Source organism: Rattus norvegicus, chromosome 11, assembly GCF_021556685.1.
Source record: "Rattus norvegicus strain SHRSP/BbbUtx chromosome 11, alternate assembly SHRSP_T2T, whole genome shotgun sequence".
NCBI lineage: Eukaryota > Metazoa > Chordata > Mammalia > Rodentia > Muridae > Rattus > Rattus norvegicus.
Window position 1 is genome coordinate 47,490,427 of NC_141544.1, and position 14,725 is coordinate 47,505,151.

Here is a 14,725-nt window from a genome sequence, read left to right on the forward strand (position 1 = left end):
CTTCATGGTGAGTGATGTGTGTGGGTCAAGTCAATAAGGGGTCGTTTGTGTTGTGGAGTTTTGTATCAATTTGACACAAGTTGGAAGCACCAGAGAGGAAGCAACCTCAATTAAGAAAATTCCTCTCTATGATCAGGCTGTAGGCAATCCTATAGGGAATTTTCTTAATTAGTGTTAATGGTGTGTGTGTATGGGGGGGGGGCACAGCCCACTGTGGGTGGGGCCATCCACCCGGCTCCTGGTTCTGGGTTCTCTAAGAAAGCAGGCTGAGCAAGTCTTGAGAAGCAAGCCAGTAGACCCTGTTTGAGTTTCTGTCCTGACTTCCTCTATGTGTGTGTATGAGTGTGTGTATGTACCTGTCTATGCACATGGGTGTGTGCAGTGTCACGCAGAGGTCTGAGGACAGCTTTCAGGCACCTGCTCTCACTTTTCTCCTAGTTGACTTATGTTCTCTTTTTTTTTTTTTTTTCTTTTTTTCGGAGCTGGGGACCGAACCCAGGGCCTTGCGCTTCCTAGGCAAGCGCTCTACCACTAAGCCAAATCCCCAACCCCTTATGTTCTCTTCTTGTTGAAATTTCATATTTTCTATTTATTATTTTATTATAATAAAATTTATTTATTTTTCTTAAAGTCCTAGGAAAAGAAATTGTTAATGATAGTTTATGAAGTAATCCTGACAAACACACCAACAGGATGAGAAGGAAATGAGTATTGCTTTCAAGACAAGGGAACTGTTTGAACTATATCTTGGCATAAAGCAGTTTAAAGTGCTGGCCCAGCACTTTGTTCAGGACCATGGCTGAAGGAAGCAGGGAGGAAGTCGGGGAGGACTTGCTTTGTGATATGCTGGGAGTGGAGGAAGGCAGCCACAGAGAAATTGGCTGGCTTGCTGAGTGCAAGGTGTTGGTATCCATGATGTGGTCTAACAACACGTATTTCATCTCTTTCTTTCATTCTTCTTTTTATCAGCAAAGAAGTCAATATAAAGGTGCCTGTCTTCCTGCCTTCTGGAGTGTACACCAGATATACAGGGAGCGTAGGTTTCCAATAATCACATTTGGGGGCACCCAGTGAATTTGACTGAATTTGCCTGTAGGAGCATGGGTGAGGGATTATTTACTGGAGGAGCATGGGTAATTTACCAATGATTATGCCACTGAGGAGAATGTCTCTCCCCCAGCAATCCTTACCTGCCCATAGGTCCTCAGGGAGGTTTGAAAAAAGAGCATTATTTTTACGGGTAATAAAGAAGGACACTCTGTGTGCATATAGAGTGAACACCCACCCGCATTTCCCTAGGAAACCCTGGAAGAATATATGCTACCACGAAGGCTATATGAGGACTTTTCTGGGCAATCTTATAAGCTTCCCGGCAGGAGGAAGTGCAATTTCCCCACTGGATATCAGACAATGCACCCCAAGGAATTGGAATTTCCCCAGGAGTTGCAGGCTGGGAGAAGGAACAGGTCTCAGTGCCAGTCAGAAGAGGAACTTGGCAGAGGAAGAGATTTCATACCGTCTGACAACTTCTTAGACCACCTCGCACAAGAGAGGAGCTCAGAGTTTGTTTATGATGGGTGGGAGAGTACTTAGCAGGGACTGCTTAACAGAGCTTACTTCTTGACCTCTATCCACTGGGCCTCCTGCCCCTCTTCCTGGTGTAGCTAAGTTTAATAAATCTCCAGGTTCTCACTACTATTTGTTTCCTTAATGTGTTAGGTTTTAAGAGTCCAGGTTTTGATCCAGCAGCTCTGGCAACAAACTCTGAATCTTTTTGTTTACACCATTATTACTCTTTCACATTGTTACATTGTTTAAATGACCATACATTTTCTAGTTATTTTATTTTATTTTTTTTTTGTTTTTGGACCTCAGATGCAGAGAACTGTTAGTTTCTTCATTCACATCCTATCATCAACTTCAGTTTTTATAAGGCCTTCATCTTCTTTTGTTTTAGTATTTTATATCCATGATTGCTTTTAAAATCTGAACAATATGCAGTCAAGTACCTGAAGTTACTCTGTCAGCTCTAGTCTGTGGGCATAGAGGGAGAGGGGGTCGGATTGCAGGCCTGGCACTGTCCAGGACTGAATTCCGAATTGTTTTACTTCTTGCCTTGCCTGAGGGGCAGAGGTGGGAAGAGAACATTAATTCATTTGTCCTTGGAATAGTTGGTTTAACTCCCAGCAGGATTCCATCTACTCAACCTAATGGATTTAAAATAGTGCATCACCAAGATGATTACTAACTGGATGTGGGGGAGCCAGGAGAAACCTTGTTGGCACTCCAACGGGGTCTCTATCACAAATGAGGTGCAGACCGGACATCAGGGATGCATCTGTTCTTGGCCAGGGTTCAGTTGCCTCCAATTTTCCTTGCTCCTTGGTTTTTCCATCCCTTGCCAGTGGTTTGTTGTGTCTCTAGTCTAGTTTGTTAGAAGGACATTGGTCATTGAGAATCTGGGTCCAGCCCAAAGACCTCATTTTTTTTTTTTTTTTGACTTGATGGCTTCTGTGAAGACTTACTCTCCAAAAAACGCTTTGGTGTGGTGCGAACACCGGTTGCAAATACTCTTGGATTTGAATCCCATCCCCACCGCTCACTGGTTGTGTCATGCCAGGGTGTCACTAGTCACCTATCTTCTCTCTGTAGAATGGGCTGGACCATTTTCTGTGAGGTCTGGGTGTCCTAGAATGAGCTGCTTGGCAGTGACTGAAAACTGGGAGGACTGTCCTTGCTTTTTCACGGATGGGATTCTCACCTAAAATCAAAGCTTTAATTTCTGCCACCTGGTTAACACTAGACTGGTGCTTCTTCCAGAGGCTGCTGTGTCCCTTGATTGTCACCAGCCATGATGTGCAGGCCACTTTATAGGTGACATCCGTATCAAATACTTGATAGCATTCCTGTCCCAAAACATGAAAACTTACCTGGTGTCAGGTAAGGTTGCCATAGTATGGGTTTGGGAGAGGGTACATCTCCTAGATATTGGGACCAACACTTCCTAATCCTGAGCATGTACAGCCTTGAGATTTTGCCTCACACTGAGTGCCTTCTAGCTTGACCTATTTCTTGAGACACCATCATAGTCAGCCAGTGTTACCCATAGGTTAAACAGATTTCCTCCTTTACCAGCTTTAAACATTTGATGGGGATTTTAGTTTTTAGCGTTGTGTTCGAAAAGGAAGTCTGGTCAATAGGGTGAGAGCCTGGAGGTGAGGCAGGAGGAACTGGAGGAAGCTTGTGTTTGGGAATGACCAGGTACTAACTCCTGTGAACTCATTGGACACTCTTGGCTACTTGAGTTTTCAGATTAATTATGTTGTTTGTGGGCTTTAGTTATATCAACAGGGCAGCCAAAAATATGTTTGTCAGATGCTGCAAATTTTTGATATCCAGGGCAGTCTAAGCAGGTTATTTTCCTTTCCCTGTCCTAATTTGCTTTAGTTTTGGTCTTTTTTTTTTTTTCTTTTTCTGCCTGTGTTAAGTTGAATAGCTGCTTTAGTGTATCAATACTGTACTAACTATAGGAGGCTTGAGGGAAATCACTGAAGGCAAATGTTTCCTAGAGTCACACTTCAGGGAGACCGGTATTTACTGGTGTTTTTACATTTGTTTATAAGACTGCATCTGTTACAAAGAGCTTAAGCAAAACCTCAACACCAATATGTCAAAAATCAAGTGTAGAAATTAATCCTGTTACATTTGGCGTGCAACAGTGTATATACATACACAGGAAAATATCTTTATGTATACGCTTTTAAGCTACTAGCTAACGCCATTATTTTAGAATAGGTACAAAATACAATTTTAGCCAGTGGCTGTCTACTAATTACAAAGTAGCCAGCACAGCCGACTTCAATGTCAATGGCCTGAGAGAGCACACCAGGAGGTATTTAGCCAGGCGGAAGACAGTAGAATAAAAGAAAAACGAAAGGCAGAATTCCAGTAAAGATTCGACTGTTAGGGCCAAGTGGGCAAATTAAGAATCGGGAAACCGAGGTGACTTATGACAGGCAAGAATAAAAAAACAAAACAAAACAAAACAAAAAAAAACCCAAGACCAAAAATCCCCACCCCCCCCAAGCCCTGGGTTGGTCCTGGCAGGGCATTCCGATGGAGAAGCCGGGGAACCGGCGCCCGGGAGCGTGCCCAGCCTGGAAAGTTTTTGCGCGACCCGCGCGCGGGCACGGTCCGAGCAAGGGGCGGCCGCGCGCCTGCAGCCGCGGCCGGAATTCCGGAGGTGAGCCGGATGCCGGCGATCGTCGTCGCCTGCGCGGGCCCGGTCGGGCGAGGGGCTTTCGACGGCGGCCTCACCCGGCTGCAGGTTGGGCGGCCTGCCCTCCGCTCCCCTAACCTGCCCTGCCGCGCGGGCGGGGCTGCGGGCTCGCGGCGCGGGAGCGCGCTGCGGGGGCGCGCGCTGGCCCGGCCGCAGTCGGCGTGGGAGCGAGCGCGGGGGCGGGGCGAGGCGGCCGCGGGGCGGCAAGCGCTCGCTCGCGCACCGGCAGGCCACCGCCTCGCCCCCGTCCCTTCCCTTCCCTCCTCTCCCCTCCCCCGAGCGAATCACGCGCCCTCCTCTGACACTCGTAGCGGGCCGGAGCTCCGAATTTATCCTTCACGTGACCTGAGGGGGGTTGGGTGGTTGGCTGGGGGACGGAGGAGAGGGGAAGGAGGGAACGGAATCTGCTGTTACCCGAGCAACAGGCCCCGCCCGCCGGCTTGGGGCCGGGGGGCGGGCGGAGGACGTCAGCACGTCAGCCGGGGTTTTGCGTTTTGATTGACAGTTGCTATAGCGACCGGGTCGGTCCGTCGCCATTTTGTTGGTTGGTTTTTTTTTAAACCCTTTCGCTTCCCGCCCGAATAATAATAAAAAGCCCCATTGGAGTGAGGCGGGGGTGGCGGCGGCAACCGCGGCGGGGGGATCCGGGGAGACTGCTGCCGTCGCTGCTGCCGATCGCGGCCCAGGTCGGGCTGAGAGAGCGGACTCCCCGAGCGGGGGTGCGGGCGCCACCGCCGCCGCCGCTTGTGCTGCTGTTCCTGCTGCTGCTGTTGGTGCCGCTGCCGCTGCCGCCGCCGCCGCCGCCGCCGGCGAGCGGGCGGGACCGGTGTGAGTGTGAGGGAGCGTGTGCGAGGGCGAGTGTGCGCGCGGTGAGTGTGCGCGAGTGTCTGTGCGGGATCGGGGGCGGGCGGTCCGGGCTCTCCTGGCGGAGCCGCCGCCGCCGCCGCCGCCGCCGCCGCTCGGGCCCCGGCGCTGCTCGCTGCGCAGCTTCGGAGCGCGCGCCATTTTGTGAGATTTACAAAATCCTCGTCGGGAAGAAGCGGCCGGCAGCGGCCGCCGCTCGGCGCCCGGCCTCGCCGCCGACGCCGCCCTCCGCACCGGGCCGGGCCGGGCCCCGCCGCCGGCACTCGGGGGCCCGGGGACTGCGGTATTTGCCGGGGAGGGGCTGTCGCCTCCCCGGCCGCGAGCGCCGCCGGCCCCGCCAGCCCGACGGACCCTGAGCCAGCGCGGCTGCGGCGCGGAGCCGGGACGCCGGGGGCGGAGAGAGGCGGCCGGGGCGGCGCTGGCTGCGGAGGCCGCGGCGGGAGCGCGGCGCGGGAGCTCGAGGCTGAGACTCACCGGAGGGAGCGGCGCGAGCGCCCCGCCATCGTCCCGGTGAGTGTCCGCCCCGCCCGGCGCGGCGCGGCCCTGCGCGCGGCTTCCCGGGGCCTGCGAGCCCGGCTCGCCAGGCCTCTAGCGGAGGGAGGGAGGGAGGGACCTGCCATCTTAGGAGCGGGCGGGCGGGCGGCCCGGGGCCCGGGGAGGAAGGCCGCGTCCCCGAGGAAAGTTGAGGCGGGTGGGACCCGCTGCCTCGGGCCGGGCCGGCGCCAGACCTCCACTGGCCGCCCGGGCGCAGGGGAGGAGGCTGTCCTCCTTCTCCTCCTCCTCCTCTTCCTCCTCATCCTCTGCCCCCAGCTCCTCCCTCGTCCCTCCTCTCGGTCCCCACCGGCGTGCGGAGCGCTGGGGTTCTGGGCAAGGACAATGCACGGGTTCAGAAAATGGGGCTGGCGGCTGGGAGTCGAGGACGCAGGGCCCGGCTGGGCCCAGCCGGCGAAGGTCGGCAGCCTGCTGTCTGTGAGGCCCAGTGGGCCCGCGCCCGGGCCTGGGGATCCGGTGTGCTTGGAAGTCGGGCGGCCAGCACGGGCGACCCAGGGCACCCTCGGAGGGGCCGGGGTGACCTGCTTAGCAGCGGGAGAAGACAGGAATTAGAATGGAGACCTGTGTATCGCTACAAAACTTCAACATCTATTTATAGGCGCAGACCCACTCAGGCTCCAGAGGCCCCAGAGCTGCTGAATATCAGCAGTTAGCTAGAGGCCCCTCCCTACCCCGAAATAGTTAAAAATGGCAAAATTCGTGAGTCAGTGACTCCAATGACTTGTCTTTGCCTAGCCCTAGATTATGTGACTCCTGTCGTCGAGGTGCAGCATCATCTGCTTCTTGAGTTCTGCCAAATCCCCAGAAAATATACCTTGTAACTGTTTTCACACTCGTGGATTAGTGCCAGGCCTTTTAAACTACAGTTTTATATATTCCCTCATATAACCTTCCAGTAGGAAATGTTACCCATTTTACAGATGAGTAGACTGAGCCTAGAGGTGGGCAGTGACTAGTCCAAGGTCATACAGCCAGGACTCCAGGAGGCCTATGTCAGTTGTTAGCCTCAGTTCCTGATCATCACCCCCTAACTTATTATTAAGTACTGTGTGATGACTCAGGGCTATAACCTAGAGACTGTTTGGGTACAGGTTTTGGTGGAGTTAATTTAGGGTTTGCAGAAGTACAGTTTAGATGAGCCCTTGTAATGAAACTTGTCACACACAACGCCCCCCACCCCCCCCACCCCAAGCAAACTAGTCTGCTTTTGAATGGAATAATTGAAACCATTGGTGCATTTTGTTCTTTGCGTTGAACTGTTATAGTATAGAGTTCTTTTTGCATATTGGTAAGTCATAAAGTTTGGTGTGAAGTTATTTTTTGTCTTTAAAGACTTACATTTCTCTTGATACTTTGTACTTTGCATATTAAGAATAACTATTAGGTACTGATGTTAATAATGCAGTGGAATTACCTTACTTTTTGTTAAATTTCTTTATAATTGTCTTAAAGAATTACATATTTAGATAGACTGTAAATGGAGACAGGAGCTCAAATTTTACTTGTCAAGGTTTCAGAGGAATAATGGTTAAGGTTTATTTGGTTATGTGGATTTTCAGAGTACATGTCTTATAGAAGAACCCTGCCCTTCGTTCGGAGCCTCTGCCCTGGCCTGATGGTGGTGTCTGTGGTACTGTTCAAACAGTTAGACTTAAGACCTCTGTCAGCATCTACACCAAGTTCTTGTAAAAATGGCCACAGAAAGTTCCTATTTAACCTCAGAGAGGCATAAGCTCAGAAATTCTAGAAGGGTTGCCCCTGTGTCTGTGGGACAAGGACACATATTTTGTATGCCTTGTGGATGTTGAAGAAATTGTTGTCTTTGAAGGAATAGAACTGAAGTGATGATAATTATTTGTAAGGATAGGAAATCGACTGAAGGATCCAGTGGAGCTTCTTGAAGACACTGGTGTGTGATCTGTTAAAAATTTAACCTCATCCATTGCTATGTGCTATGGTTAAAAAAAATAACATTCAAGAGAACATGATAGTCAGAAAGACCCTTGGCTAGAGAAACCCCTTGAGAGTTGTGTTCTGTCACTGAGTTTTCTTGGTGCTTGTGACTCACAGATGGGAGTGACAGTGGTGAGCGTGTAAGTTTGTGCAGTGCAGTGACTGAGGGTAAAGCTAAGATTCCTTGTTAGAGACATGGCATGAACTTTGTCATGGGTGTTATGTAACTGTCAAGGAAAACAGCACTGTGTGTGTTTACTTTGGGTATTACTTTACACCATGTTTAATAGCACAGAGATGTTAAGGAGTGTGTGGTTGGCAAATGTCTGTTCCAGAAAGAAATTTCTGTGTAGAATTTTGGATGACCAAGAACTATTTTGTACTGCAGGACATTATGCATAATAAGACTCATAGAGGGAGTGCTTAATTTGTGAATCTCTTGCTACTTGTGATGTGTATGTTAATTTGTCATTTGCTTCTTGTTCACACCTGCCAGCCCCTGCCCTCTTCCCAGCAACTTCTTTTCTACCCCTCAAGAAGGAGCTTAGCCCTCAAACCCAGCAAACACCATGAGTTTCTAGAGTCTGTCAAGAACTTGGCTCTGCACTTGCAGATATTAGTGTGAATAATCCTGTGGCATTTCTAGACAGTAACTTGGCCCAGATACTCTGCCTTGTGGTGAGTGCTTTGGTGGCCTTCTCCACTTGTACTTGCCTGCTTTCATCTTAGCAACGGATCTCTTGCTTGGACATAACAGTCAGGGTCACTTGTGGTTTCACAGTTTACCTGTCAGCCATAGGACCAGAGTAGTAGTTAGTGTATGGAGTGGTGTGTATGGAGTGGTGTGTATGGAGTGGTGTGTATGGAGTGGTGTACCTTCTGAAGGCTGGGACCCTGTGCTATCCTGTCCTATCCTATCCTATCCTATCCTATCCTATCCTATCCACTGCCATGTTTGATGGCAAGACAGTCTGTGGTAATTCATAACCTAATGCTCGCACAGGTTGGAATTACAAAATATGGGGGTTAAAATTGGTATTTAACTACTTGGAAAAAATTATTATTTTGTTACCTAAAGTTGTCCCTAAATGAAGGAATCTTTTGAACTTATGCCTCATGTCAACTTCATAATGTTAAGCTGGAGTGTAAAGTCTCTTGTTGGGTATGTGAGAATTGAATGCAGGTTTTACATAACTAAAATAAAGGTTCATATTAGATAGTGCAGGCAAGTGTTAGTTTTTAAATTTTAGTTTCATTTTGGTATATAAAAACAAAATGACTTGCTATGCTTTTTAAAGTTATATTTTGGCTCTGAATTCTCCTTTGAGAATTCTATAACGAGTTACATTTCTTGGTTGAGGATGAAAACGTACGTTGGACATCTAAACTGCTGTGTTTCTACCAATGCAAACTCGTGCTGACAAGGGGCCACGTTGGGTTCTTGGCAGCTAGTTCTGAATAGAGGGTACTTTTCTCAAGGATGACTTTTATGTATGTTGTTATTGTCAATCAGCTAAATTTTCACAAGGAATACTTTTTGACTAAGGGATACGTGTGTGTGTGTGTGTGTGTGTGTGTGTGTGTGTGTGTGTAATATACAGTAGTCATGTAAAAGTCATGTCTCAAGTTATTTTACTATACAAAGTTGAAATCTCATAGTTGAGATGCTTTGCTTTGTGGGAGCCTGCTGTGAAGGTTTGACATGGTATGAAACCAGCTTTTAGAAGGCATCAACTAAAGACCACATCTTCATAGTCAGACAACCTCTAACTTTTTCTTTTGTTCCTTCTCTGTTTCTCTTTTTAAACTTTAAAAACCAAAACAGTGTCAGCAATCTTGATTTCTGTTCAGAAATATTTAATGGGATCTATGGCTAAGGCTGTGTCTTGGGTGTGTCTGGGTAGGCTGCTGACCCTGGCATCTCTCCCAGAGCTTGATGATACCTGGTTCAGAGGAGTACTTGAGGCTCCAGGTCAGGACCCACGTCTTAGCATGGTGTCCTCCCCTGTGACAGGAAGTGGGCAGCTGTCATGTTCTTGTGCAGATGGCCTCATGCATACTTCTCTTCTGCTTCCCTGTCTCCTTCTCAGATCTTTTTCAGACATACTCACTCTTTCTTTCTCTCTCTGCATCACTGCCCCAGGATGCCTTTACTGTCCCCACCCTATCCCACACCCCCTTAGCTGTGCTGAAAGTTAAGTCTGACTTTACACGCAGGAGGCAAGGAAGACTTGTCCTTTCTTTTCACAGCCTTTATTGCTGATAGCTGTAGAATGAGTCATGGCTGATTTATATGCACTCACTCCTTTAATGTCTGTCTCCTCCTCTCCACTACACTGTCCATTAGACAGCACGGTCTTTCCCCCATGCACTGTTACTCAGATTTAGTCATGTGGCCATACTTAGCTGCACAGGAGGCTGGGATTTGTGGTTTTTGGGAGGTGGCTTTTTTTTGGCTGAGAATTTGCTTTTATAGACAGAATGAAGGAAATTTAAATATTGCTTGTTCACTTCTAAATATTTTGGAAGAAATACCTGGAAATAAGGCTGTTTATTGAACAGTCACTGTTCAGTTATTGGTCATTAAGCTTTTGTGCTATAGCTTGCAAACTCAGAACGCTCAGGCACATTGTTGGATCTGTAGTGTATCTATATCTGTAGTCTGGTGAGAAGAATGAACTAGTACTTTTTTAAAATTCTTTTGTAGTGAAGATATTTGGGGGCTAATAATATACTGTTTTCTGACAGAAACAAATTTTTATAGTTGTAGTATATCATGTAAATAGTAGAATGTGACCTTTTGGATTTAACCTTAGTAGTCTGGTCCTGCTCGTGACCACAGCAGGTAGTCCTAGGCTTACACTGATGGTAGAGTGACACTTGGGTCTTGGCCCTCTCTCAGTGTCCAGTGCTGGGAGGACGGTAGCACAGTGACCTAGGAGATAGTCATTACATGACGCCTCCTCCTGGAGTCATGGCTGGGGGACCCAGCCTTCTTTTTAGCAGTTAGTAGATCTCATGGGACCGGGGCAGACTGACCTGCTCTCTTCTGGAGAACTTGTCAGGTTTTGGGATTCCCAAGGACAGACATTTTTGTATAGTTTTGGGATGACTTCTGGAATGAGCTTTGGACTCCAGGTCATCCTGATACAGCACAGTCATGTGTGAAAAGCTCTGAGGGACTTGATTTATCCTGCCTTACCAGAGGAGGAGTGCAGAGAAACTGGGTGTCTGAACTGTACTTGAACGGGCTGCTCTGACTGGTGCTCTCCCAACTCCTGGCGTGTTCTTTGTAGTTGGAATAGAGGCAAGGGTTTATGGTGCACCCACAATTACAGGGTCCCTGTCAGACACAGCGCACTCTCTTCACACAGGGAGTTCATTCCTAGGGAAGGCTTGCTATGATTAATTTCCTTTTAGCCCCACAGAAAAATAGTCCATGTTAGTCAGAGAAACATTTAAAGGTAAGAATTGAGGTGTTTATAAGGTCTGTTTGGTTGCAGGACTCTGGTGGGTGGCACTGGGGTGGTGGATGGATGGTGAACCTTGGCATGATTAGATGGACACAAAGCTTGTGTCCCAGTATTACGACTTTACTTTTTACCTGGTTGCTTACGGCTTTCACTGGTTGGAACTCACTCTGTTAGCTCCTCTAATTTAAAGTGGAAACAGGCCGAGGAGTAGCCTTTCCTATTATCAGGGTGATGCTATTTTATCATTCACCTGGGTGTCACTTAGGAGTCAGAGGTCAGCACCTGGACTAACAGGAGACTGCTGAGATGGAGGGAAGAGTCTGTCACATGAACTTTTTCCTGAGGAGACATGGTGTCTGACAGCTTCACTCGGTGGGGTGGACTGTCATGGGTATGGTTAGGAGAGGCTTCTCTGTGGTTACGATTGTCGTCTTCTGGTTGCTGGAGTGTGGCAACACTTTTGGAGGTCCTTCTATGTACTAGACAGAGAGAGAGAGTATCCCTATTTCTCTAGTATCTTTCCAGCATGGGGGGTTTCTATCTTAGCAATATAGCAAACATTTGATGTAGTTCTGATCACACAGGCAGTTCTAGTCTTTAAAGATCCACAAGGGATATATAAAAGGTGAACTGCTATGGAATGGTGTCACATCCCCATTCTCCTGGGCCATAGGTGGTAACTACTCACAGGCTTCCTACCAGACGAGTCTGTGTGCACGCATGCACAGTTAGACCTGCATTGCATTTACTATGTGCTGTGCTGTAGAAGCGTGCTAGATACGCCCCTCCGATGGGGAATGAGACAGGGTATTGTGCACACTTGGCAGCATCCCTAGTCTTGTTTCTAAGGTTTATAGTTGCATATATCTGTGTGTGCATGCAATAGCTATGCATTTAAGAGTCAAAGATAAACTAAACATAACAGCTTTTTCACTTAAACTCCATGCTCACCAGCCGACAGGTTAGTCTTTCTGCACATGTGTCTGTGTATCTGTGTGTCTCTCTCTGTGTATGGTATATGTATGTGTGTATTGTACATGCGCTTGAGTGTGACTGAACCCTGAACCAAGGGTATTGCCTGCTGTAGGCCACCGCTGCACCCCTGTGCTACATGGTCCCATCCTTTCTTTTACTTGGAGGCCAGGACTTACTAGTGTCTCGTTACTAGCCTTGGCTTCACTCCGTGTTCCAGGCAGGCCTTGAGCTCAGACTTGCCTGCTTCAGCCTCTGGAATAGCAGGGGTTACAGGCCTGTGTCACCTGGCCTGGCTTGCTTTATTTATTTATTTATTTATTTATTTATTTATTTTATTTATTTTGGTGACTGTCTCTCTCTGTAGTCTTCACTAGTCTGGAATTCACTATGCAGCTCACACTGGCTTCAAACTCACAGCAATCCTCCTGCATTCTCTCAGGTGCTGATGTTATAGGACTGAGCTACCATACCTGACGTGTGTGTGTGTGTGTGTGTGTGTGTGTGTGTTTTCTTTTTTTCAGTTGTTTTGTTTGTTGTTTCTATGAAAAGGCCTAGCTGTATATGTCTGGCTGGCCTGGGACTTGCCGTGTAGACCAGTCTGGCCTTGAACTCACTGAGATCTGCACACCTCTGCCTTGGGGTATTAGGATTAACATGTGTGCCACCTGCCACCTTCTTTACAATATTAAAGACTATTTGTGTGTCTGTATGAGTGTATGTCACATTTGTGTAAGTGCCCTTGGGTGCCAGAAGAGTGTGTTTGATCCCCTAGAGCTTATGGGCAGTTATGAACACCTGAGATGGAGCTGGGAACTGAACTGGATTCCTCTGGAGGAACAGTATCTTGATGGAATCTCACGTGGTTCAGGCTACCTTGAACTCCTTATCCTCCGGCCTCAGCCCCTAAAGTATTGCTGTAGGCATGTGTCGTCATGCCTGCCCACTTTGCGCCATACTTGGGAACTATTTCATTTTATACCCATTCTCTGGTGTATTTAGTTCTCATGAAGGATATTAAAATTGTTTTCACATGTAGCTCTTTTAACAGTGCTGCTCTTATGCACACTGGCACATGAACTTGTGCTCTGAGCATTTGCTGTGCGCTACCTGTTCATAAGGAAGACTATGCACCAGGCACATTTGAATCTATATTGCCAAATTGTCTTTTAAAATATAACACCAGTTTATGTGTTTACAATCAGTGTCTGAAGAGTGCATTTTCCTTTATTTTCATTTTTTTTAATTTAATTTAAGTTTTTTTATTTTTTATTTTTGAGGCAGGGTTTCTCTGTAACAACCTTTGGCCTTGGCTGTCCTGGAACTCATTCTAAGACCAGGCTGGCTTCAAAATCAGAGATCTGCCTGCCTCTGCCTCCAAGTGCTGGGATTAAAGGCCTGTGTCACCACTCCCGGCTTTGTGTTTTTCCAAATCTTTTTTTTTTTTTTTTTTTTTTTTTTCCCGGAGCTGGGGACTGAACCCAGGGCCTTGTGCTTGCTAGGCAAGTGCTCTACCACTGAGCTAAATCCCCAACCCCTGTTTTTTCCAAATCTTAAGTTTTACATATTTGACATTTTGTTTGGATTTGCTTTTGTTTAATTACAACTGAAGGCTGAATTTGAATCTTGAATTGTACTCCCCTCTCCCCCATTAGGATCCCAGCCCAGTGTACTGATATTCCCTGGCCTCAGCCTCCTGAATGCTGGGAACTACAGGCAAGGACCACATCCTGGTTTAGGGCCTATGTTTTAAATGACAGAGTAATTATTCTTTGTTAGATACTTGGTTAAAGACGGAGTTGATTATTTTCTGGTTTACCAGAAATTTTCTGTTGAATAATTTAATGCTTTGATAAATTGTAAGAGTCTACAGGGTCTTCCTTCTCAGTTGAGAAAACAAATTTTCTGTATGAGATGTGAGTGGTGGTCTCTGTTGATTGTAAAGGGGAAGGGAATCTGACTGCTTTCAGAGATGTGTTCAAGGAAAGCTGGATGCAGGCAAGGCCACTTAGAGGTGTATTGAAGGAAAAGTGAGCACAGGCAAGCCTGTGATTTGAGAGGTATGGCCGTGTGGAGAACTTGTGGGAGTGGAGCACAGGGAGGTGAGATAGTTGGGAAGCTTGAGTGAAGTTCTGTTGATCAGATAAGGCCGGGTTCCCTTGGTCAGTTGTGGTATGGCCTTGGAGAAAGAGGCAGGGGAAGCCCAACACACCTGAAGGGGAGGAGAGAGCTGGACTGAAGGAATGAGAGTTGTGGCTGGCGCAGTGAGGAGGACTTGGCAGGCTGGTGGAAAGTGTGAGGGGCTGCAAAGGACAAGGTAAGAAGACATCAGGCAGGAGAAGGTCTCAGTTACGTGTTTAGTAGACAGCAAAATGCATTTCTGGATTCGCAGAGCAGTGTGGCTGGGGTTCTGTGGGTGGAGAGCAGGGGATTAAACCAGGCTACTGGAGGGTGCTGTGGGAGGGTTGCATAGCTCACAGGAGTGTGACAGTTGAGACTCCTTCCTACTGGAAGGAACCAAAGATAGAACTAGTAGAGTACTTTGTGACTTCTATTATGGTGGGGGGAGCAGTTTGCAGCATCACCAAGGATGAGAAAGTGGGGTGGAGGGAAAAAAGGAGATTTTGAAACT

The 14,725-nt window shown here is 47.7% G+C and overlaps 1 protein-coding gene across 21 annotated transcripts in view; it reads left to right on the forward strand.

The window, feature by feature from the left end:
- The first annotated feature begins 4,170 nt into the window (after positions 1 to 4,170).
- The window catches only part of Dyrk1a (dual specificity tyrosine phosphorylation regulated kinase 1A), a 119,287-nt gene continuing 108,732 nt past the window's right edge, over positions 4,171 to 14,725 (forward strand). For 5 of the 21 annotated variants that reach the window (XM_087575541.1, XM_087575530.1, XM_087575540.1 and 2 more), the window contains exon 1: positions 4,799 to 5,653. The gene's annotated coding sequence lies outside the window, so the exon portion shown is untranslated. Of the gene's footprint in view, positions 4,244 to 4,794; positions 5,654 to 5,970; positions 6,984 to 14,725 lie in introns of those variants that run through there. The other 16 variants (XM_087575536.1, XM_087575548.1, XM_087575538.1 and 13 more) reach the window with 7 other exon arrangements.